At 40.2% G+C, this 26,580-nt stretch overlaps 1 protein-coding gene across 1 annotated transcript in view; it reads right to left on the bottom strand.

Moving 5' to 3' along the window:
* Positions 1-9,690: 9,690 nt before the first annotated feature.
* Positions 9,691-26,580, bottom strand: part of LOC126302399 (lachesin-like) — a 1,147,869-nt gene continuing 1,130,979 nt past the window's right edge. The window contains exon 10 of the mRNA XM_049991738.1: positions 9,691-9,866. The gene's annotated coding sequence lies outside the window, so the exon portion shown is untranslated. The remainder of the gene's footprint in view (positions 9,867-26,580) is intronic.

A 26,580-nucleotide genomic window follows, 5' to 3' on the forward strand; every position in this document is an offset into this window, starting at 1 on the left:
AATTCTTTTCTAGCACAGCTACAAGCAGGCAGATAGAAACTCAATAAGGGAATTGTAAGACAACGCTCGAGCAAAATTCCTCTTGCTACTTTCAGTACTCCTTAGAGTCAGAGAGAAAACCTTATGGTACTGCAAAATTCATAATGACATTTTTGATTTCTGCCGACATAGTTTTCGTTGTTGTGAATATATAATTTTATCTATGAACTGCGACATTTTCATAATACTTGATTATGATACAGAACGTAAAGTAAATACATACCTTCTCTAAGTCAGAAGTCAATAATATCCTACTACACTCCTGGAAATTGAAATAAGAACACCGTGAATTCATTGTCCCAGGAAGGGGAAACTTTATTGACACATTCCTGGGGTCAGATACATCACATGATCACACTGACAGAACCACAGGCACATAGACACAGGCAACAGAGCATGCACAATGTCGGCACTAGTACAGTGTATATCCACCTTTCGCAGCAATGCAGGCTGCTATTCTCCCATGGAGACGATAGTAGAGATGCTGGATGTAGTCCTGTGGAACGGCTTGCCATGCCATTTCCACCTGGCGCCTCAGTTGGACCAGCGTTCGTGCTGGACGTGCAGACCGCGTGAGACGACGCTTCATCCAGTCCCAAACATGCTCAATGGGGGACAGATCCGGAGATCTTACTGGCCAGGGTAGTTGACTTACACCTTCTAGAGCACGTTGGGTGGCACGGGATACATGCGGACGTGCATTGTCCTGTTGGAACAGCAAGTTCCCTTGCCAGTCTAGGAATGGTAGAACGATGGGTTCGATGACGGTTTGGATGTACCGTGCACGATTCACTGTCCCCTCGACGATCACCAGAGGTGTACGGCCAGTGTAGGAGATCGCTCTCCACACCATGATGCCGGGTGTTGGCTCTGTGTGCCTCGGTCGTATGCAGTCCTAATTGTGGCTCTCACCTGCACGGCGCCAAACACGCATACGACCATCATTGGCACCAAGGCAGAAGCGACTCTCATCGCTGAAGACGACACGTTTCCATTCGTCCTTCCATTCACGGCTGTCGCGACACCACTGGAGGCGGGCTGCACGATGTTGGGGCGTGAGCGGAAGACGGCCTAACGGTGTGCGGGACCGTAGCCCAGCTTCATGGAGACGGTTGCGAATGGTCCTCGCCGATACCCCAGGAGCAACAGTGTCCCTAATTTGCTGGGAAGTGGCGGTGAGGTCCCCTACGGCACTGCGTAGGATCCTACGGTCTTGGCGTGCATCCGTGCGTCGCGGCAGTCCGGTCCCATGTCGACGGGCACGTGCACCTTCCGCCGATCACATCGATGTACTGTGGAGACCTCACGCCCCACGTGTTGAGCAATTCGGCGGTACGTCCACCCGGCCTCCCGCATGCCCACTATACGCCCTCGCTCAAAGTCCGTCAACTGCACATACGGTTCACGTCCACGCTGTCGCGGCATGCTACCAGTGTTAAAGACTGCGATGGAGCTCCGTATGCCACGGCAAACTGGCTGACACTGACGGCGGCGGTGCACAAATGCTGCGCAGCTAGCGCCATTCGACGGCCAACACCGCGGTTCCTGGTGTGTCCGCTGTGCCGTGCGTGTGATCATTGCTTGTACAGCCCTCTCGCAGTGTCCGGAGCAAGTATGGTGGGTCTGACACACCGGTGTCAATGTGTTCTTTTTTCCATTTCCAGGAGTGTTATTCTTGTTAAAATAGGCACAATCGTCTTACAGACACTTAATGCTTTATTAAGGTAGACTGCCGTCGTAATGTTTCTATAGTAAATTGAATTTAATTTGTATTAGTACAGTGAATATTTTAATTGCATTTCCCTTTAGTTTATTGAACACAACAGTAATCATCAGAAAGAAATTAATCAGCAACCGTATATTCTTTCACAATATCTAAAACAGTTTGACAATTCTAAAGTAGTTTACAAATTCTATGCCTGTAGAAACCCACCGGTTCTAACGGTGTCATTAAATCAGTGTAGTTTGAAGAGCATTTTCGTCTAGAAATGAGTTGCCTTGGCGGTTGATCGATCTGGAGTGGGAAAGGTAAAATTTTCCGAGTATGCGATCAGAGGAACCAATGCCTGAGAGATGACTTTCCTATCCATCTCCTGGATAGTTTTGTTTCTCAGATCAACAGAGTGCGCTATTTTGGAGTATCACACGTGATGTAGTTTTGTCGGTCGATTTTCTTGCACTGCGATCGAGAGGTGTCTCAATTGTTGGCAACAAATTCCAGCTGTGATGGACACGTCCTTGGAGAAGAATTCGTAGTAAAAAACACACTTGTATAGCTATCAGATGGAAAATATGGGGGTTGGGACTGTAATAGTGGCAACTATCTATTTACAGCTCGCACGAAATAGTTACGTGTTTCAAAATTTTAATGACCTTGAAAGTAGTCATCAGCATTGTGTATAACCAGTTGCCAAGGATGTAGTAGTTCATTTTTGGAACACAACCTACGACCAGCTTAGAGACAGAAGCGATGACACTTTCTGCAGGACATGACCAACATTTTGCAGGACAATGCTCAAGCACGTACAGTGCAAGCTGTTACTGATTTATTTGACTGATGGGGCTGCTAAATGCTATACCATCTACCGCACTCCCCTGACTTAAGCTCTCGAAAATTCAACTCGATTTCTAAACCGAAGGAAACCCTTCACAGCATTCGTTTCAGAACTGCTACAAATTCGTCGGGCAATAGACCGCGCCGCTCGAACTGTCAACACAACTGGCACTGCTAAGAGTATCCTACGACCTCCACATCGCGGGCAACGTGTTATACACAATTCTGGTGACTTCTCTGAAGGTCAGTAAAACTTTGAAACATGTATCTATTTTGTACGAACTGTAAATAAATAGTTGCCAGTATTAAAGTTCCAACCCTCGTATTATGTTTACACTACTCTTTTTCCGAGTTTAAGTCTTCTGGTAGGACTCAGCCTTTAATTTGTTCTTATGAAATTAACGATAAAGGCATCATAACTCGTCACCAGCAACAGTACTGCAAAGGAATGCTCAATGAGTGACCTGACGACTGCAATAATAGTCACTCTGTTGATTTTTGTTGTTTAGAATTAAAGCGTGCAGTGTTCCTACATCAGACTTCTGAACCTTGCCTGTTGATGCAAATGTCGCATGATGGTTAAATGGTAATCCATCACTTATATCAGTAGTCGGGATTTCCTTAATGTGGAAAATCATTCATACCAGAGCAATATTTGTTAAAACAATAATATCTTTTCTTGGCGTATTTTTCACAAAAGCTCTCGCGCTATACACATTCAAATCTTTTGAGATGCCTCCTTTGCATTCACCCCTCTATTATAACAAAAGTAAATATTGTGTCACAGATGTTACACCTTTCTTCACTTGCGACCCAATTTTACAACACTTCACTGTAGTTCATGATTTTCAGGTATGTGATCTCGAATCTTTAAGTGCAAGATGATAACTAGAACTTCAAATTCGAAAATGACAGCTGATATACGTACTGACAGCGTCGCCCGATTTCAGGCGGCGGGTGGCGTCTGGCCGGTGGCCGGTAGCCGCTGCAGCGCGAGGAAAGGTTAGAGTGTAAGCTGTCCTGATCGCGACGCAGCCACGAGCTGTCCTGGGGAATTATTTCTGGAAGTATTTGTTATTACTGGTGGGTGGAAAGTGAAGCACCTGATGTTAGATGTTCAATCGGACTCGTAACTTCAGACGAAAGCCGAAATATGGTAAAAAAAAGTGATACAGTTGGACGCAAATACGCGACTATAAGTATAGAAAGCACGAAGATTACCACTTCTTTTTTTTTCTTTTATCGTTGTGTTTGGTCGTTGCAGACATCACATGACATTCGGTCCACCTCGTTTTTTGATCCTTCCACTCAGTTTTTTATTACAGAGGCGATCCAGCTCCCTGACTGAACACGCTTTTTTTCTCATTTTGTTTGCTCTTGTTCGTTGCATCTGCTCTGGGCGGACGTCGTAAGACATCCGTTTAAGTTCATTATTGATCGATTAACTCAGTTTTTTTTATTTTTTTATTTTTTTTTACAGAGGGCAGCTAATCCTCTGACCGAACACGCTGACGTTCTCGCTTCCCACGGCTGGGTTCGATTCCCGGCGGGGTCAGGGATTTTCTCTGCCTCGTGATGACTGGGTGTTGTGTGATGTCCTCAGGTTAGTTAGGTTTAAGTAGTTCTAAGTTCTAGGGGACTGATGACCATAGATGTTAAGTCCCATAGTGCTCAGAGCCATTTGAACCATTATTTTGAACACGCTCAGCTACCGTGCCGGCAAACACGCTGAGCTACCGTGCCGGCTTTCGATAACGTCTCGGAAGTAGCCAACACCTCCTCCTGACACAACCGCATCTTACAGTGTTGCCACACTGTGCAGATGCCGAACTTCGCGTTGTCAGGGGCGGTCGGTTTTATTTGCCTCTCTAAGTGAACGACTCAGACATAGTCTCTGTGGCGGCCGGCCGGCAGTCAGTTTTTATGTCTGTTTTTAGACGGAACACGACTACGGCAATCACCATGGACAGACCGCTTTATAAAAATGTCTCGTGAACACATTCTACAAAACACATGTTGGTCTGATTTATTTGATATTAACAAACTGGCCATTCTTTACTATACTGTTTCCGAAATTTCTTCCAGTTTTACATTTTTTCGTTGCACTGCTATCCACTGTACTAACATTTTGGTGTTCCACAATATTAGTATCTGAATTTGGTTAAGTATTTTTCTCCCTCTCACTCGGGATAGCTTTCGCACTACGTCATTCGCATTATCGTTTCTGTCAGGCTTTTCTTTACGGACGCTATTAACAGTTGCTGAAGAAACAAAAAACGTGTAAGTCCTTGCATTTTTAACAAACAACTAAAACTTACCTTAGCAGCTAATACATGGTTTCTGATTTCTATATGGACGAGTATTACCACCGAACACAATGTAACGATTATCGAAAACGTCAGCGATCTATACACAATGCACGCGGTATAGTCCTGCGCCTGCGCAGTGTGCGGAAATACCCTGATCGCTGGAAATAATCGCGCGAAACTCGAAGCAGGCTGTGTGATTGAGTAGAGGACCTTATTCGAATAAGAAATTTCACAGGGCTCAGGGTTTCTATTCGTTAAGCAATTGTTTTTAGTTGTTATTTATTACGTAATTTTTTTGTTCTCTTATGTAAATATCACGGAAAAATATTCTGATGGCATGCGTGCGTTAGCGCCTCCTAGTACGCATGCGTAGATTCACATGTGATTACAACTTCCGCCCTCGGACGACGTGTCTACCAATTTTCTTAGTTTCACCGCTAAATGGCTGTCGCGCAACAGGTACGTCGAAATCATTCGTAGACGTGTTTACTACTTACTTTACAATGAAATCATTACAATGTATAAAGCATTTTAGTAGAATATGACTGCCGGAAAACAAACAGCATCTTTTGCAATTTTTTTTTAGTCATGAAATCCATGAATTCCATTTCCATAATTTTTTAGTACCTCTCGGTAACTCCATAACGAAGGTGATAAATCCGTGATAATAACCGAGAGTCCGTAATAGCTGGCAGCTATGTAGGCGGCCTGCAGAAACAGAGCTGAGCTCGTGACGCCCCTCTGTATACCAACAAGACCTTTTGCAGTGGTGTCGGGTACATTTGACCTGGAATAAATTGACTGGAGTAGACTTGTCTTCATTGATGAGCCCCGCCTTGAATTGAGCACCGACGATCAGCGAAACGTATCTGGAGGCGCCCAGGACAGTGATAGCTGTGAGATACTAACCTGACTGCCACCTGCCAAACCAGGAGTGATGGTCTGTGGTGCCACTTCATTTCATATCAGGACCCCTTTGGTTGTCATCCACGGCACCCTTACAGCGTAGCGGTACGTCGACGATATTCTACATCCCGTTTTGTTGCCTTCATGGCATGCCATCCTGAGCTTACATTTAAGCAAGATTTAACAATCGGCCGGGCACAGCGAGAGCTTCTACTGCTTGTCTTCGCTCTTGCCAAATACTACCTCGGCCTGCAAGGTGCCGACACTCTCCGCAACTGACAACATTTGGAGCATTATGGGCAGGGTCCCCCAACCAGCATGGGATTTTGACGATCTAAGGCTTCAATTGGACAGAATTCGGCACGATAGCTCTCCGGAGGCATCCAATGACTTTATCAATCAATGCCAAGCCGAATAACTGCTTTCATAAGGACCAGAGGTGGACCAGCGCGTTATTGACGTGTTCAATCTGTGAACCTCTTTTCCCTGAATAAATCGTACAATTTTTCTGATGTTATAATCATTTGTTTGTCTGTTCGTGTACATCACATCTACGGAGTTCTGCCCCTTTCGGATAATTCCTTCATGGTGTGTCATTTTTTTCTCTTCTGTGTATACTGGTATATCAAATTTCCTACTTTTACCTGGTGATCAGATCATCTATGTGTTCGGTGTTTGTGTCAGTGTTCAGTGTCTATGATATCGACCACCAACTTATTATCACTATGTATACGTTACTCACAGTTTGTTGATACCACTCCTTTATTGGGCTCCACTTCATTGGATGTGCCGCAACCGCAACGCGCATGTAACTTCCCGCTCAGAAAATGACATACTGCCTATTAACTGCACCAGCAAAATTTGAATAGGCATTAAAGCAGCCTAACAGCAAATGTAACAGAACTTTTGGATCCCAATCTGCAACATTTTCTAGAAACCGCTTTCATCTTCATCTACATTTTGAGTTATTTATGAGGAATCTGGATTCCTTACTCTGCTGTTTTTCTGACATCAGTAAGCAGTTAATAGTCTATGGTGACTTCAGTGTAGATCTTTTAAAGGATTCTGATAGGAAAAATGATCTGGAAACCTTATTTGGACCCTACAATTTGGACTCAGTAGTTAACTTTCCAACACAGGTGGATGAAGACAATAGGCCCCTAATTGATAATGTTTTCTTTGATGAGACACAAAGCAAGAAAATAGCTGTTTAGCCAGTAACAAATGTTCTCTCTGATCATGATGCACAGTTCGTCAGGATAAATGACATAGTGCCTTACAGCGTGGATACACCTCAGTGGAAGTCACTTAGATCCATTAATGACTACAGGGCAAATATTTTTGAGAGTAGTTCTCAAGAAACAACCTGGGATGAAATTTATAAAGAACCAAATACCAGTATAAAATTTAATCTGTTCCATGAAAAATTCAGATCAATATTTGAAAATAGCTTTTAGCATAAGATATTTAGAAGGGACATTAAACAGCCACGCAAAAAACAATGAATCATTAAGAGGATTAAAGTATCTTGTTAAAGGAAAAGGGAAATGTATCTTTTGACAAGCACAAGTAGACATCCTGCAGTAGTTGTGCACTACACAAACTACTCGAAATTGCTAACAAAGGTTAATAAAAAAATCAAGAAACATGCACATAATGTCAGAAATCAGTACATCTGACAACAGTGTTAAGGCAATATGGAATACAGTGAAGCATGAGAGAGTACAACCAACCACAGAAGACGATAACATTACTATTGAATTGAATGGAAGGGACATGCCACACAAATGTATTTAATAATCATTCCTCAAACATAGTAGAAAGCATAGGGACCACCAGTCCAAGAGAAAGATCACAACAATATGTTGAAGAAGTTGCTCTCATAAAATTGCGACATACGAATGTACCACCAACTTCTACTTCTGAAATTAAGAGGGTCATATATTCCCTCAAGAATAAAAGCTCTTCTGGTTTTGATGATATTTCCAGTAGTGTACTAAAGACTTGTTCCAGTATAATAAGTCTCTTACTGTCTGAAATATGTAATGCATCACTGACTCAAGGCATTTTTTCAGACAGACTAAAATCTGCCATTGTTAGACCCCTCTTTAAGAAAGGCGATAAGAGAAACATTAGTAACCATCGACCTGTTTCATTTCTGACATCATTTTCAAAACTTTTTTAGAAGGCGATGTATTCTAGAATAGTATCTCACTTTGACAACAATAATATCCCCAGCAAATCACAGTTTGGGTTTCAGAAGGGTTCCTCTACTGAGAACGCAATTTACATGTTCACACACAAGATATTAGAAGCATTAAATAATAAAATAGCACCGGTAGGTATTTTATATGACCTATCCAAGGCATTTGATTGTTTGACTCATAGTATACTCCCAGATAAATTGAAGTTTTTTGGGTTTGATGGTACAGCCAGCCAATGGATCATGTCATATCTAACCAAAAGAAAACAGAAAGTTGTACTTAGTAGTAATTGAACCAACAGAATCCAGAGACATAATTTTGACTAGGCAGAAATCATATATGGGCTTCCACAAGGCTCAATCTTAGGTTCACTACTGTTTCTCATATGTGTAAATGATCTACCATCTAATGTACAACAAGCAGAACTAGTTCTTTTTGCAGATGACACCAGTATTGTAATCACTCCCAGCATGCATACAAAAATGGAAGAAATGGTGAACAAAGTTCTCAAAAGTATCATTGACTGGTTGTCTGCAAATGGTCTCACCCTGAATTTCACGTAGACATGTTATATTCAATTCTTCACTTCTAGGGGCATTGCACAAGTGATAATGATGATGAAATAATACATAGTGTGGAAACTTAAAAATTCTTATGTATTCATATTGATGAGAATTTAAATCGGAAAAAACATATTTCAGAACTCCTAAAACAGCTTAGTTCAGCCACATTTTCACTAAGAACCATAGAAAATTCTGGGGAGAGAGAAATCAGCAAGTTGACATATTTTGCTTATTTTCATTTTGTAATATCATATGGAATAATGTTCTGGGGTAACTCATCATTAAGAAAGAAGGTCTTTATAGCCCAAAACTTGCTGTAAGAATAATATGTGGTGCTCCCCCACGATCATCTTGGAGACATCTGTTTAAAGAACTCTGGTTACTGCTTCACAGTATACTTGTTTCCCTCATGAAGTTTGTCGTAAATAATCCACTACAGTTCAAAAGGAACAATGAGGTACAGAATTACAATACTAGAAGAAAATAATGACATTCATTACTCATCATCAAGGTTGTCTGTTGCACAGAAAGGGGTGCACAACACTGCAACAAGAATTTTTGACCACTTCTCCAGTTAATTAAAATGTCTAACAAACATCAAAGTAAAATATGAAAGTAAATTGAAAAAGTTCTCCTTGACAACTCCTTCTATTCTGTAGAAGAATTTTTATGTTTGTGATGTGAAAAAGGTGGTAGGTAGAAATTGGTAACTCAGTCTGTATATCTTGTTTTCATTTCGGAGAAAAGACAAACAAAAAATATGGTGATGTTTAGAGTACCAATAGCTGTTCAAATTAATTTGCAATATGAATGTAAAATGACTCGTTCCACATCATGTCGATTTATCGTGCGAAACGATCCATGGAACATGAAAGCAAGTAACTAATATGTAGTGTTGAAAATAATCCCACGGGTGTAATGCACATAAGACATTTTACACCCCTGGTTATCATGTTTACAGTGAAATAAATTTATATTTAGTCAACATTGTGGTGTTTATCTTCCATATATTTTTGACTGAGGTAACAGCAAATTTTGATGGGACAAAGACAAGGAACAATGAAAGGGTGACTTGAGTGGGACATCGCAAGGTGGCTGGGAATGATCGACACGTATTTGTTTAACACTAATTACACCCGATTTTTGTTTTATTATAAAGATTTATACACAACATGAGAGAGAACGACACACAAAATGACAGTAAGCGGTAAACTTCTGGTTTCCTTGATCATTGCACGAAGATAGAAGTTCTGTTGATTTATACTTCGTAGACAGGACTTGCTGGGAACACCTGAAACAAAAACAAAGAAACATAAGAACTTTTAGAAATTACCAGAAACAAGAAATGAATCATGAATACATAATTTTTTGCGCGAACTAGATTCGAAGTTACAGCCACACACAGACCAAGACAGAGCAAGCACCGTGAACTTTATCTCCAAAAGAGGCATAAGGCATGAAGCATGGTAAATGAAATGTTGAGTATTAACATTTGTTGAAACTGAAGCATCATAAAGGCAAAACAAAAACTATGAAACTTAATGGACATTCAAAACAGTCGTCATTGCAAAACTTTGAACCACTCTCCTATTTACTCACGGCCGTATTACACAATTAAAATTCTCTGACGAAGTTCCTTTGTCAAATATATTTGACGTAGTGTAGTAATTGCCGAATGTTGCCTTTCGTTAAATTTATTTGATGAAATATAGCAGGTCGTATTAGATTCGATCAACGAAAGCGATCGTCCTCTGTTTACTGCAAGCGGCTTGTTTGCATAGACACGCTGTGAAACCATTGTGTTTCGTGTACTGGTATATGGAGTAAAGAATCACGTTCGGAATGCAAATAAGAACGATTTCCAGAACTTATTGTGGTGCTACAAATATGAAAAGGGGTTTATAAAATGTTTTACCTTTTTTAGGAAAGGAGATGGAAATCCACTCTCATTCTTCAATGCAAATTAGAATATTCTGCACGAAGAGATTTGTATAAGAAGTCAAACCAGGAGAGATCTAAGGAAAGTCACCACTGATGTTTATTTGTTCACCGAAAAGGGAATTAAAGAACTGTTGTTTGTTACTGACACAAAATTAGTACAGTACTATTCATTGATGACGCAGCAGTGGTAGGTGAAGGTGAGTAGGATTTAGTTTTGTGCTAAATGCAATGGAACAAGTGCTAGCTGTAGGTTAAGATATGCACATAAAAAAAGAAAGCGTCACAGGCGGACACGCTAGAGGACTAAATGTTACAGCCAGGAAAGAGAAACTTGATAGGAACATGCAAGGCATAGAAACAAGGACTCAATCAGAAGGTATTTCATAATTATAAATAGCAGGTATGTCCAAGAACGTAAAAATCGTGCCTAGTTTTGAATGCATTGAAAACAGTCTGAAATCTGTAAAGATCTGCTCTCATGTTTTAATCTCTTCTACCTTTTTCTTGCGTCTCTCTGTGGTTTTATTGTCCTATTTTGTTTCTTGTAGTGTCTGTTGCTCTTCTGTGGTTTTTCCTTCCTCTCGGTATTGTGCTGTAATTCTCGTCTGTTTTATTCTTTCCCTTATCGGCGTAAGGCATCAGAAAGTACTTGGCAAGCACGCAGGCGTACCCATAATCAATTCCTATTGAACCTGATCACTTCAGGTTACAATTCATTTCTCAAGTTAAAGGATTTTCTATGATACTATAACATCACACTTACTGTGAAATGTATACACTACATTGCACTCAGAATTTATTATTAAGTGTTAACATTAACAGGGAGAGGGATATCAATTTAATTACATTTTGTATTCGTCCTGGAAAAAGTACTATCTCGTTTAATGACTGGGAACTACGAAACAAACAGCATTAAAAATAACTATTTCTCGGTTGATATCATGCTGTTCTTCTTTACTACATGTCAGCCATTCTGAAGGAACTACGACAAAATATTTGATGACAGTGTAATACCCCTCTCTGCGCCACCTCAAAGATCTGTGTCAAAGAAATATGATGAATATTAGTTCAAACTTCCTGGACAAAGAAATCTGATAGTGTAGTAAGGTCCAGTGTCTTTATCACTGAGCCCCTCGAACGATAGGGAGCATCGAAAGGGCCCGCGGACAGTGTTGGGGTGGGTCAACTGGTATAGTGTATATAGAAGATAGGAGGCTGAAGTCGTTTCCTGGCCAGGGACGCGACTTTAACTTGTCGCACTTTGAGCGTACTTGCAGAACCCCACAGTCAACTTGAAAAACATTCTGCAATCGATAGACGACCTAGGAACTGAAAACTGGAAACGGAAAATTGCAGAGGATTTATTCGTGCTCTGTACTCTGAAGAGTAGAAGCCGGATTATATGCAACATAAAAATCTCAAAACATGCATAAAACGCCTAAAATATGCCTGCAAATTGTCGAAAAGTGCATTATCAAATAATAAAAAGCATAGTAGTTACTGCGTGCAATTTATCTAGAGGCTGGTCCTGTGTATATCGATTGCTAGGAAGAGTGCTGCCCACGTGAAAAATCGGAACATTTAGAATGGTGATCTCGTGATGTCAATACTTTGCGGTAGAGGTTAGGCAGAGTCCTTTTTGAGCTTAGTTTTTTAAAAAATGGCAAAAAGGAGACGCACTCTGCGTTTCGAATATTGTTTCTTCTTTGCAATTGTTGTCAGCAACAAGGAATCGCGATGTGAGTTACTCGCCGCGAAACAGACGATATGCACAGGTCTAACTTAAAGATATATCGTACATAGATGGTCACGCACGCGCGCACTCCGTAATATTTTATTCCAAAAACCAACATACAATCAGGAATTTCGTGAACTGCGTTAAAGTTTCATTAATATTATCAGTAACGTTGACAAATTATTTTACATTTTTCTACAAATGTCAATACAAACGATCAGGTACTGTTGTAAATGTTAGGTAGTAGGATTGCGTCTTCGATTACTCAAAACATTTTTATAAGCAGAAAAGTATTGTTCTACATCAACTGAGGTAACTGGACAGTATTTGAATTTGGGTACTCTGATGCCACTTATTGTTTCTGACAAAAGTTCACTTGTTCCATTAATAAGCCGGCCAGAGTGGCCGAGCGGTTCTAGGCGCTACAGTCTGGAGCCGCGCGACCGCTACGGTCGCAGGTTCGAATCCTGCCTCGGGCATGGATGTGTGTGTTGTCCTTAGGTTAGTTGGGTTTAAGTAGTTCTAAGGTCTAGGGGACTGATGATCTCAGCAGTTAAGTCCCATAGCGCTCAGAGCCTTTTGAACCATTTTGAACCATTAATAAAAATATCAATTTGCGACAAGAGTTCACAACCTGGCTTACTGTTCAAATTGTTTTCAAACTTTTCTCTAAGTATTCTCGGCACATTTGTGGAAATTCTTGGAGTTTTGAAGCACAGTCACCCTTATGAACAGACAATGTCTGATTAATTTTTCTTTTGCAAAAAAGAGTAACAATCTCTGGTTGCGGAATATTTTCCGAATACTAGTATTAAATCAATCCAGCTTAACACTCTGCAATCTTACTTGGTATGTGTTTCTCTACAGACTGATTTATGATGTGTTTGACCCGTAAATTTTTCCTTCATCTGGCTAATTTTAACTAAATGTTCTCAATTCGTCTTTTATGTGGATGTTAGATGCTGTTCACTTCTAACAAACACTTAATATTACCATTAACTACAAAATGAAAATAATTGCTCCACTGCTCGGCTCTATTTGCATTGAAAAACCGCCGCATTCTTAAAAAATTATGCTGCCTATAAATATAGTTACATACGAGTTTATTATGAGTATTTACGTTTTCATGATGACAAATTTTGTTACCAGTTACAGTTCGTGAATGAATAAAACAATACTGTCCTTCCTATATTCGGCTTGACACACGAAGAGCAAAAGATCTCAGTATCGGCATACACCTAGAAAAAATGTTTGTTTTAAGCTCAGCTTGTTCACGATTCGGTGTTTTCCTTCAAAACACGTACCTCTCGTGTGACCTATTTCTTTTCCTGTTGTCACTTCCCTTGGTATGTGCGTGCCACAGCACGCTGCAAATGGCAGCTATGCTTTATTTTGTTATTCTTTGTCGTAAAAGAACAATTGTGTGTCTTCCCTCTAATACACTTCCTGCTGCGTACTGTTCGATTTCATTCCTTTGTGTTTTCAGTTGGATACAGGCGCTGAGTTTTCCTCTGTTTACAGTGACACCACCAGTTCAAACTTACAGGGTTTCCTTTCCGTAGGAGGCACTAAATTAATAAATAATTTGAAGCAAAGATTTTTGGTGATAGCAACGCAAACACTTTAGTAAATGCATTGGCCAAAATGTCTCTGCCTCTTTGGTTGGTGACACGATCCAGCATGGACGAAAATCCACCTTAACACTGTGTCCCTGATGGCCACACTTCTCTACTGTTCAGGCGGCGTGCAGATCTGCAAACGAAACACTGGATTTATGCAGTAAATTACACGTCTCAGACAAATTAGAATTAACCTGCAGATATTAGCCTCTTGAATTATAACTTCGCTTCGTAGTTTTTCCAGCAGGAGCTAATAGTACTGAGTAAAATAAATCCTGAGCATATCGAAATCCTCAGAATGTTATGTACATCCAGGCGTTGGTTGCCCAATTAATCGTCACTATTTGCGCATATTTTTGAGACTCTTGATATATTTGTCTTCAGCAGAAAGAAGCTATAGTCTGATCCTAGCAACCTATCTCTGTGAACTTCTGATTCATAAAACATCAGTCAGTCATGCCTGTGATTGTTTGCTTTAATTTTTTAAATCTACATATATAACCTGAAAATAACTATGATGACGAGCCAAAACATTTGAATCACCTATTTAATGGCATGTTGCTCCACCTTTGGAACGCAATACAGGACCGTTCTGTGTGGCTTGGATTCCAAAAGTTATTGGTAGATTTCCGTAGGTTTTGGCACCAGATTTCTAGGCACTGGTCATGCAAGTCCAATGAATTAAGGGCCGTATTTCGTAGGCCCAGAGCTGCCGCCCATCGTATGTTTCTATGGGTTCAGAGCAGGCGAATTTGGTGGTCAATAGAGTAACGTGAATGGTCAATACAGTAACATGATCCTCAAACCCATAAATCACGATTCAGACGTTATGACATGGAGTGTAATGCTGCTGGAAAACGCCATCGTCGCCGAGGAAGACATCAAGCATATATAGACGCATGGTCCCCAATAATGTTGACGAGGGCCGCCGCTGCCACCGTACCATCTATTACAGATCCCAAGAAATCCCATGTGCATGTCCCTCATAGCATAATGCTGCCCTCACCGGCCTACGTCCGTCGCGCGGTGCGTGTTTCGAGCAGTCGTTCACCTGGATGACGGCATGTGCATGTACGACGCCTAAGATGATATAGAAAGAAACGTGATTCATCTGACCAAGCGACTCGTTTTCATTGCGCCACATTCCAATGTCGATAACCCGGTGACCACTGCATTCGTAATAGAGTATGTCGTTGGATAACACGGGAGCACGTACGAGTCGTCTCTTGTACACTACTGGTCATTAAAATTGCTACACCAAGAAGAAATGCAGATGATAAACGGGTATTCTTTGGACAAATATACTAGAACTGACATGTGATTACATTTTCACGCAATTTGGGTACATAGATCCTGAGAAATCAGTACCCAGAACAACCACCTCTGGCCGTAATAACGGCCTTGATACGCCTGGACATTGAGTCAAACAGAGCTTGGATGGCACGTACAGGTACTGCTACCCATGAAGCTTCAACACTATACCACAGTTCATCAAGAGTAGTGACTGGCGTATTGTGACGAGCCATTTGCTCGGTCACCATTGACCAGACGTTTTCAACTGGTAAGAGATCTGGAGAATGTGCTGGCCAGGGCAGCAGTCGAACATTTTCTGTATCCAGAAAGGCCCGTACAGGACCTGCGACATGCGGTCGTACATTATCCTGCTGAAATGGAGGGTTTCGCAGGGATCGAATGAAGGGTAGAGCCACGGGACGTAACACATCTGAAATGTGACGTCCACTGTTCAAAGTGCCGTCAATGCGAACAAGAGGTGACCGAGACGTGTAACCAATGGCACCCCATACCATCAGGCCGGGTGATACGCCAGTATGGCGATGACGAATACACGCTTCCAATGTGGGTTCACCGCGATGTCGCCAAATACGTGTGTGACCATCGTGATGCTGTAAACAGAACCTGGATTCATCCGAAGAAATGACGTTTTGCCATTCGTGCACCCAGTTTCTTCGTTCAGTACACCATCGCAGGCGCTCCTGTCTGCGATGCAGCGTCAAGACAAGGGTAACCGCAGCCATGGTCTCTGAGCTGGTAGTCCATGCTGCTGCAAACGTCGTCGCCTAACTGTTCGTGCAGATGGTTGTTGTCTTGCAAACGTCCCCATCTGTTGACTCAGGGATCGAGACGTGGCTGCACGATCCGTTACAGCCCTGCAGATAAGGGGCCGTTGGGATCCAGCACGGCTTTCCGTATTACCCTCCTGAACCCACCGATTCCATATTCTGTTAACAGTCATTGGGTCTCGACTAACGCAAGCAGCAATGTCGCCATACGATAAACCGCAATCGCGATAGGCTACAATCAGACCTCTATCGAAGTCGGAAACGTGACGGTACGCATTTCTCCTCCTTGCACAAGGCATCACAACAACGTTTCACCAGGGAACGCCGGTCAACTGTTGTTTGTGTATGAGAAATCGGTAGGAAATTTTCCACATTTCAGCGTGTTGTAGGTGTCGCTACCGGCGCCAACCTTGTGTGAAATCATTTGCATATCATAGCATCTTCTTACTGTCGGGTAAATTTAACGTCTGTATCACGTCATCTTCGTGGTGTATCAATTTTAATGGCCAATAGTGTAATTCCCAGAGCATCACCTGATTTAATTCGACTACATTCCATTATCCTCGTTTTGCTTTAGTTTATGTTCGTCTTATGTCTTCCTTTCAAGACACTGTCCATTCCGTTCAACTGCTTTTCCAGGTCCTTTGCTATCTCTGATAGAATTACCATGTCATCGCCAAAACTCAAAGTTTTAATTTGTTCTCCATCGATTTTAATTTCTACTCCAAATTTTCCTTTCTTTCAAAAATGGTTCAAATGACTCTGAGCACTATGGGACTCAACTGCTGTGGTCATCAGTCCCCTAGAACTTAGAACTACTTAAACCTAACTAACCTAAGGACGTCACACACATCCATGCCCGAGGCAGGATTCGAACCTGCGACCGTAGCAGTCTCACGGTTCCGGACTGCGCGCCTAGAACCGCGAGACCACCGCGGCCGGCCCTTTCTTTCCTTTACTGCTTGCTCAATGCACATATTGAATAACATCTGTGATAGGCTACAACCCTGTTTCACTCCCTTCCCAACCACTGGTTCTCTTTCATGTCCTCCGATTTGTATAACTGAAATCTGGAATATTTTACCCAAGAGGACGCCATCATCATTTTACCATACAGTAAAGCTGCATGCCCTCAGGAAAAATTTTGGCTGTAGTTTCTCCTTGCTTTCAGCCGTTCGCAGTACCATCACAGCAAGGCCGTTTTGGTTTATGTTAAAAGGCCAGATCAGTCAGTCATCCAGACTGTTGTCCCTGCAACTACTGTGAAGGCTGACGCCCCTCTTGAGGAACCACAAGTTTGTCTGGCCTCTCAACAGATACTCCTCCGTTGTGGTTGCGCCTACGTTGCTGTCTGTATCGCTGAGGCACGCAAGCCTCCCCATGAACGGTAAGGTCTACTGGTGAAATACCCATCAAAAAATCTGGTCCTATGTTAAGTCGATGAAAGGACTCACAACTTCGAACCCGTCAGTCCTGGACCACCTGGAGTTGAAACCATAGGCAATAAAGAATGAAAATCGATGTTAAATAGTAGACTTCAATATGCATAAATTCATGAAGGCCATACTACCACACCACCATCTACCAGGCTCCTAGGCGCACATAAGAGTGATATTGGAATCATTCTCGTCATTGAAAAGCGATTAAGGTTGTGCAAAATGGTAAAAAGGGAAGGCTCTGACGAAATTCCTGTTAAAATGGGGGAACGATAAGGCACATTACGGTCTAACGTTCTGGTAACAGCAGTCATTAATGACAGAGCACAAGTTGAGATTGGGGAAGGCTGCTGCAGGAAATCGATCCTCTTTTCAAAACAACAGTCCCGGAATATGAGTCAATCGATTTTGGGAGACCATGGAAGTCGGATAGCTGGGCAATGTTAAGACGTCACACTTGCGGGTTATGGCATCACGGCCACAGGCTGCCTATATGCAGGGGCAGGCAATAACATCTCAAACCAAGATGGTGAGATCCAAGTAGCAGTGGTGGGAAATTAAAAAATTCAAAATTGCGCAACTAGCCCAGTTGTAGTAGCAGGAAATAAAAAAAAAATAGGAGATGCTGTAACGGGTTCAGTCGTGGTTTCCAACCTCTACAATTCAAAAATATCCAAATATCCTGAATTATTTATCAAAAAAGTAAAGATATTGACAATAATAGTATAACTTAAAGTATTTCCACATCTAAAATGTCTATATTATTTGTTAAAAAATAAGTAAGCTTTGTTAGCAAAACACAAACGCACACACACACACACACACACACACGCAAAGTCATGTGCGCACTGCATATTATATGTTTGTTAGCTCGAGATTGCTATTGTTTTGCAAAGTAATCCAACTTTTATTACAGTTGCTGAATCTGAACCATTTTATCACATTTCCGTTTTTTCGTGCACATAAAATCACTTCACTCACAAAAAGTGTTTGTGTTTCATATTGTACTTATAATTCTGCCTCGTCAATAACTTTTTTCTCTCCGTCTCACACACATAGACACGAAAGCCACAATTTTTACTTTAAGTTATGAAATTAGAGCTGAACATTTATAGTTCCATGTATGAAAATGTGAATGAAGTTCAGACATTGACAGGCTGAGAAGAAAATTATTTCTACTTTATATTATTTACTCTTTCATTATTTTCCATGCAAGACAGTGCCATAAGATTCTAAGTTCGTCGAATGTTGAAATGTGTGTTGTTCATAAAATGAAGTGTTCGAAAGTAGCCACTAAGGATGCAGACGTCTTTGGAATGAAGTTCAGATAACTTTCTCACTCACGTCACTAAAGATGTTAAAAACTGCAAGTGTACTGTGTGAGAACTTGTTAAGCATAAATTAATATTAACATGTCCAAGGGCTCATAATTCTCAACCTACCAGCCAAACACATTTTTAAGTCGTTGGTATCTGAAGTTACACATTGTCTAGCGACGTTACATCTAAAATGTGTGTATTATTTATTTATCGAAAATACGTAAAGAGAACTACAATACTGGTGAAACTTACTGGTTAAGGTACACTAGGCACGTGAAATACGGCTGTGGAACTGTCAAATATCACAACATTATTTCTATGTCTAAAATGTCTATATTATTTGTGTTACCTTATCGACCTGCAGACTAGCAGAATTTTAATTCAGCAGACTATTAATTGCTTCCTAAAAAGCTGTTACCTTCTCCGTGTATCATTTCACACAGCTTTCACATACACTATGTGATCAAAAGTATCCGGACACCACCAAAAGCTTACGTTTTTCATATCGGTGCATTCTGCTGCCACCTGCTGCCAGGTACTCTATATCAGGGACATCAGTACTCATTGACATCTTGAGAAAGCAGAATGGGGCGGTCCGTGCAACACACGGTCTTCGAGCGTGGTCAGGTGATTGGGTGTCACTTGTGTCATACGTCAATTCGCGAGATTTCCACACTGCTAACATCCCTAGGTCCACTGTTTCCGATGTGATAGTGAAGTGGAAACTTGAAGGGACACGCACAGCTCACAAGTGTACAGACCGATCTCTTCTGTTGACTGACAAAGACCGCCGATAATTGAAGAGGGTCGTAATGTGTAATAGGCAGACATCTATCCAGACCTACACAGGAATTGCAAACTGCATCAGGATCCACTGCAGATACTATGAAAGTTAGGTGGGAGGTGAGAAAACTTGGATTTCATCGTCGAGCGGCTGCTCATAAGCCACACATCACGCCTCGCTTGGTGTAAGGAGGGTAAACATTGGACGATAGAACAGTGGGAAAACGTTGTGTGGAGTGACTAATCACGGTCCACAATGTCGCGATTCGATGGCAGGGTTTGGGTATGGCGAATGCCCGGTGAACGTCATCTGCCAGCGTATGTAGTGCCAACAGTAAACTTCGGAGGCGATGGTGTTATGGTGTGGTCACGTTTTACACGGAGGTGGCTTGCTCCCCTTGTTGTTTTGGGTGGCACTATCACAGCACAGGCCTACATTGATATTTTAAACACCTTCTTGCTTCCTACTGTTGAAGAGCAATTCGGGGATGGTGACTGCGTCTTTCAACACGATCGAGGCACGAAACGGCCTGTGGCGGAGTGGTTGCACGACAATAACATCCCTGTAATAGACTGGCCTTCACAGAGTTCTGACCTGAATCCTACAGAACACCTTTGGGATGTTTTGGAGCGCCGACTTCGTGGAAGGCTTCACCGACCGATACCGATACCTCTCGTCAGTTCAGCACTCCCTGAAGAATGGTCTGCGTTTCCCAAGAAACCTTCCAGCACCTGATTGAACGTATGCCTGCGAGAGTGGAAGACGTACGCCTGCGAGAGTGGAAGCCGTCATGAAGGCTAAGGGTGGGCCAACACCAAACTGAATTCCAGCATTACCGATGGAGGGCGCCACGAACTTGTAAGTCATTTTCAGCCAGATGTCCGGTTACTTTTGATCACACAGTGTATTACCTTAAATCTTTCAGAATGATATTTTTTTATTTCCAGGTATTACCATTCTTTCACACATTACAACGACAGTCATACTCTTTTAAATGTTCTCAAGAATGAAACTCTTTTAAGACCTTTCTCAATTTCTGGAAAAGAAAAAAATCACGAGGACTCAGACCAGGTGAATAAGGAGACTGCAAAATAACAAGAATGCCTTTTAAGACCAAAATTTCCGTGATGGAAGTGGCTGTGTGACATAGGGCGTTGTCACGGTGCAGCATCAACTTGCCTGCGGTATCCAGTCTCAGTCGAATCAAACTTTTCCTCAGCCTTTCAAGGACGTCTTTCTAAAACACTTGTTGAGTGTTTGTCCTGGAGGAGCAAATTCTTTATGCGCGATGCCCCTAATGTCAAAAAGCAAATTAGCGTTGTTTTGATCTTTGATTTGCTCATTAGAGCTTTTCTCGGCCGAGGGGCGTCTCATTGTTTCACCTCTCACATTGTCGCTTTGTCTCGGGATCGTACTCAAAAATCCAGATTTCATCACTTGTGATAACACGACTGAACCATTTGAGATCATTGGCAGCTGAACGCACACATTTCTTCGATTGTCCTTCTGTTCACTTCTGAAGTTTTTCGGTACCTTTTTTGCACAAACATTTTGCAGTGCCAACTATTTGGTCAAAATTTGATGTACAGTGAAAGTGTCTAGCAGATCATCCATCATGCTTACTGTTAAACTCCTGTCGGATCTCATAAGAGAACACACATGTTCGACATATTCGACAATTTTTAAAGCTGAAGGTCTCTCTCAGCGAGGTTCATCTCCTATGTGTTCGACCTTCCGAAAATGATTTGTGCCAGTGAAAAATATTGTGCTCTTCATAAGGAATATTCCACATAGACCTGTTTCAACTTTACATAGGGCACACTCATGGATTTCCCAACTTTAACACAAAACTTGATTGCATAAGGTTGCTCTAAATTACATTTTCGTAATATACAACAAAAACACAACTTTAATGAATGCGCATTCAACAATCACGAAATCTCTGTACAGAGCTGAAATTAAGAATGAGCATCTTGAAGGGATGAACACACCGGTCTACACAAGCAGGACAACACAGTGTTACCAGATCGCTTGCAGTATTGTTAGTTTCATTATTTTTCTCCTTCATCTCCTATGCAATACTCTTATTTTCACACAACAAAATCAGTCAGACTTCATCATTTTTCAGATGGTAGTGACACCAAGCTAAGATACTCACTTTATCTTGAACTACAAAACCTTTAACGTCTCGTGGTGATAAACCTAACACGTGTGGTTTAGCAATAGAAACTTCAAACCACTCGGACTGATTAACAAACTGTACAATTGTATTAACATCTGAATTCAACACACAGTGGCAGTAATCAGCAATGGTTTGCTCTAACAGAAGACTGTTTCACTTCCTTGCTCTGCACATTACATGTCCTGTTTCGGTCTTGGGTGTATAAATCACACTGATGAATTCGTTAATAGGTTCACAATTGAACTCATCTTTCAATAATCGAAACTGCATTTTATTTACAGGTGGAACCTTATACATTTTACTTATAGGGAAACTTCACATATCAAACCATTTATTTGCATTACTTCTGATATCTTTATAAATATTTAAAGTTTTAGTATAATAAATGAAGCGATCAGTATCAGTGTAACACAGTTTTATATGAATTGCTGAAAATTTGGGTAACATATATTCATTGTGAAAGTCAGTAAGATGAAACTTTGAAACATCTAAGATTGCCATTCCTGCTGCTACTAGCATATCAAACACTACATTAAATCTGTTTAACTCAGTAGAACCTAAACTATCCTTAAATACAACAGCTTCTTTTAAAATTAGATTTTACAATGGGTTCAGCTGCTTCATATCTACTTTCCCAGAATGTCACTAGTTTTATGTCTCTCATCTTTTGTTCATCCTTCATAGCAGCCTTTTGTATACTTGAGTCCACAGTAGCTGCGAATTTCTTGAGGAAAATCATTTTGATGCGTAGGCTGTTTTTTTTTTCAAATAATCACTTTATTTCATGCTTCAGGTATTTTTTAATTTCTCTCCCTTGGGAATTTTCAAACTATCTCTGTTACTTGTGTCTCAGAAAAAAACGCAATTGTATAACATGCTATATTCCACACATCCATGCAGGGAAAGTAACATCTGATGGCGTTCTTAGTAAAGGTGTCTCATGGTCAGGGCAGTTAAGGGCACAAATTTCTTAGATGGGAATACTACATGCAAAAAGAATAAAAAAACATGTGGCAGTTTTTAGTTTAGATCTACGTTTTGTTCCAATAGATTCATAGTGAGTAGATCATGGAGGAAAAGAAGAATACACAATAAATGTTCACAGATCACAAGTCAAATGTTCCATATAGGATGTACAATAAGTGAAAAAATCAGAAACATATTTTCATTTATGAGATAATAGCAAACTTTCGGCAAAACATGTAAATGTCCAATAAACTAAGTTTCACATAATGATTCTTAGGCTATACAGACACACATAATCAAATACGAACATTGTTTTATGACACTTATTTACAATGATCACATTACAGTACTGAATTTGCACAAAAGTGAAAATGAACTAATATTCATATTATTTGGTATTGTTATGATTACATACACATCAGTCGGTTCTGTTAAGAAATTCATCAATGTAATGGATGGAGAGGGCCACCAATAAATGCTTAAACAGTCTATTCTCATAAATAATACAGACATTTTAGGCAGGGAAATACTGTTATCCCAGTATTGTTCAAATGAACTGTATTTTGACAAATAATATAGAAATTTTAGCAGTGTAAATAACAATGGAGGCTTATTTAAGAGCCCCAAAGTCCAGATTACATTCCGTAGAACTCGACTTTTAATGTGGACTCTCATCTCAGATACCAGTAACGTAAAAATGTATTTTGCTTTAGACTGTGAAGTATGTGTCCTTGTACATGTTAATGTCAGTTTTTCTTTAACGAGTGTTTTCATAGTTCACTCGTAATTTTTAATGTCGGTAGTGAGTGACATGTGTGAGCAAGTGGTTTGACCTTTGACAGGACCTACTTTGGGGTACTTCATTTTATAAGCTACACAGACTTAAATGTTCGTAGAACATAGTATCTTACAGTAGCGTTTTGCGTGAAAAAGTAACGAAAGAGTAAATCGTAAAAGTCGATAACGTAGAAATACTTTTCTGATCAGCCTGTCAATGTCTGAATCGCCTTCACATCTTCATTTATGGAACTGTAGTAAGTGCACAGTTCTAACTTCATGGCTTAAAGTAACCATTGCTAATTATGTGTGTGTGTGTGTGTGTGTGTGTGTGAGTGTGTGTGTGTGTGTGTTAGAGAGAGAGAGGGAGAGTGGGGTAGGGAGAGGGAGGGAAATGAAACGATGAGATGGAATTTTAGCCACAGTGTTTGACATAAACTTTCTTTGGTGAAGCATAAAAATAATCATTTATCAATGAATACGTCTGTATGTTTTTTTTTTCTGACGGAGCTTACATATTTTTGATAAATGACACAAACATTTTAGAGGTGGAAATACTGTAAGTTACACCAGTACTGTCAAGATCTTTACATATTTTTGATAAATAATTCAGTTCATTCAAATTCTTGTGAACATGGCACCAGTTTATACAATTCGGGTCAATCGGACACTTTAGAAATCTAATAGCACAGGGGTTGTAAAGTGTAAGTGGGGCTAGTTCCACCATCTTTGATTTCTTTTATTTCCTCCTCACACACTGGGTTCATAGACCAGGCATAACATAAACTGAGTGCTCCGCTATCTCTGCTGTGTTGCAGTTTGGAACTTTCTAATTCATGTGATTCGCAACAGGAAGACGAGTTTCCACCCTTACGAGTTATGTGACATGGTGTTGACAGTTAAAGCTTTCCTAATTTACAACTGAAATCAAGTATCGATTATAATATTACATTGCATTAATAGTCGTTCCATACATCATGAATACGGAATTTCGTAGCTTTGTGGAACTCTCAGTTTAACATAAGATTTCTCTACACTATATAATTAACTTTTGTTCTTTTCTTTTTCTTTTACAATTACTGTTTCATATCTAAAAATTCATGTATTGAGTCAGAATTGTCATTCAGAAACTCTTTTAACTAATTTTTAAATTCTAGTCACCTATCTGTCAGACTTATCATGTTGTTTGGTGAATGACCAAATACTTTTGTGACAGCATAAGTCAACCCTTTCTATGCGTCGGATTTAACCCAGAATAGTGAAGATAATCCTTTTTTCTATTGATGTATCATGCATTTGTTATTATTTTTGAATTGCTATGGGTTATTAATAAGAAATTTCATAAGTGAATATACGTATTGTGAAGGTACTGTATGTATTCCTGGTTCCTTAAATAAATATCTGCAAGGTGATATAGGATAGGCTGCAGATTTATTCTGAATACACTCTTTTGTGCAATGAATTACCTCAAAATATGATGCCATATGAAAGCAGTGAATGAAAATAGGTGTAGTGGGCTAATTTACTGATATGTCTGTCACCAAAATTTGTAACAATCCTAATAGTCCTAACAATAAAACAACTGGCCTTATTCCTATTAAGCACGTAATAGTGCAGTTAACCTAATTTCTCCGAAATTCCTAATATTAATGCGATGGTTATCGTTGCTACATGTGGCCAAGTAAAACGTACTGACTGTTCAGTTTTCAAGCAACAGGATTAAAGTCCTTCAGTGAACACCTGTTTACGTTGCTCTGTAAGTTTTTAGTTTACCGTTTCCACGGGAGTAAAGACAAAATGACGATTCCTTAACAATACATGTGAAATGTTTTGTTACGCTATTTTAAGAAATGAAATCCTTTTATATAAATAATGTCTGTATAAATAATGACTGTTTTTACGAAAGTGAGAATCTATATTTTATCAGTTTTGTGTAATCCAGGCAGATAACGAAACAACATATATCGCAATATATTAGGAAACGTTGATTATAGAGAAAAGACCAGCAGTTAAATATTAACGTTCGTTCATCTTAAAATCTTTAGTCTTTCATCAAGTTTTACTTCCAAGGACCAACATATCTAAGGACCAACATACGTTCTAATTTTCAATTCACGGAAATACCTTTTTTAGGATTGTGAAATAATACACTTTTACAACTGAAATTTTCGTTGGGTTGCCTAATCTTTAGGCACCAAAATTATACTTCTCTGAGTATATATGGAGTTCAGTAATTGTGTTCCTAGTACAAAGCACAAAATGTGATCTTAAACAAAATCCCATGAAGAAGGAGGACGTTCAGGGATATAAAACGAGTCAAGATTTACAGTGACAAAAGACAAGCGAATTGTAGATCTTGAACTGTACTGGTATTAACATTAATCTAGCTATCACTGTACTGGTTAGTATTATCCATCCATGCCTACACTAACTAAATTTAACCAAGAGAATTAAAATGAAAGTTGCTACTTTGAAACAAGACTGCCCCTCTGGTTATGCTAAACTGTTGGCAAGGGCAAATGGTTTCTGGGACTGAATTTTACTCTTCCTGGCCTGGTGCCAAAAAGTTCAATAGATTCCTTGGAACAGCAATGAACATAGCATAAAAATGAAAGAACTGTCGGTAACAATAAAAACTCTTAATTTATGAATATTGGTGTCATGGAAAAACAGCACTTATGCAGAACTTATATTCTTGTACTGTGGAAATTTGTTACTATATCACTTGGCACAAATCTTTTAGAATCAACTTTCTTTCATCCAATTTTTGCTGCAGTGGAAGCACTATACGAGGGGGAAGAACAAAAGATAGTTCAGCCATCTTAAAAATTAAGATGGCTATACATTTTTAAGGGACAGAAACTTAGAAATGGATATTCTGAATTGCACACTGAAACAAATATAGAGCATTAATTTCTCACTTGACAGCAACAGAGTTAAAGAAAAATACAGAGAGGGTTTACAAAGTGGCGTTCAAATTCATTAATTTATTTCACACAAACAAACACAAAAACTACAGCTCAGCTATAGGTTACATGACTTCTGCAGCTGTAGATGCCACCACATATGCACGTAATTGTATTCTCAAAGCAATACAAAACCACTGGTTATTAAACAAAACCGTTTTTGCGTGGAAACTTCTAATCAGAGCATGGTGTAGTTTCA

The sequence above is a fragment of the Schistocerca gregaria genome, chromosome 1 (genome assembly GCF_023897955.1).
Source record: "Schistocerca gregaria isolate iqSchGreg1 chromosome 1, iqSchGreg1.2, whole genome shotgun sequence".
In the NCBI taxonomy this organism is placed as follows: Eukaryota; Metazoa; Arthropoda; class Insecta; order Orthoptera; family Acrididae; genus Schistocerca; species Schistocerca gregaria.